Here is a 489-nt window from a genome sequence, read left to right as displayed (position 1 = left end):
ATGGCACCCTATTCCCTTGATAGTGCACCACTTTTGACAAGGGCACATAGGGCTCTGGTCAAGAATAGTGCACTGCATAGGGAGTAGGGTACAATTTTGGACGCCGGTCAAAAGAATGAAGGCCAGAGCCAATAGCAGAGCTCCTCAGTCCCCCAATCCTCTTGCCATCAGAGGTCCCATATGCTCGGTGTTTCTGTGGTTCCCATCTTTGTTGACATGGTTGGTAGGTTCCCGGCTGTTCGCCCCACATGGTCGCACCCCCGACGTCCTGACCTCGGGAAAATAACAGCAGCAGACGACCACCCCCCTTTCAGAGATATCTGGGGTTAAACGTCTTCTACAGCAACCTAATAACCTTTGACCTTGACCACCTGCTGAGGTGGCCAAGATGACAAGATACATGGTTCTTTTGGCCAACACGTCATTGTGTTTTCATCTAAACATGCAAGTTAACAATTATTGTTCACAATGAAGACTTTCACTCAGTCA

This window comes from Salmo trutta, chromosome 39 (genome assembly GCF_901001165.1).
Source record: "Salmo trutta chromosome 39, fSalTru1.1, whole genome shotgun sequence".
Taxonomy (NCBI): Eukaryota; Metazoa; Chordata; class Actinopteri; order Salmoniformes; family Salmonidae; genus Salmo; species Salmo trutta.
Note: the sequence above shows the minus strand (reverse complement) of the source record.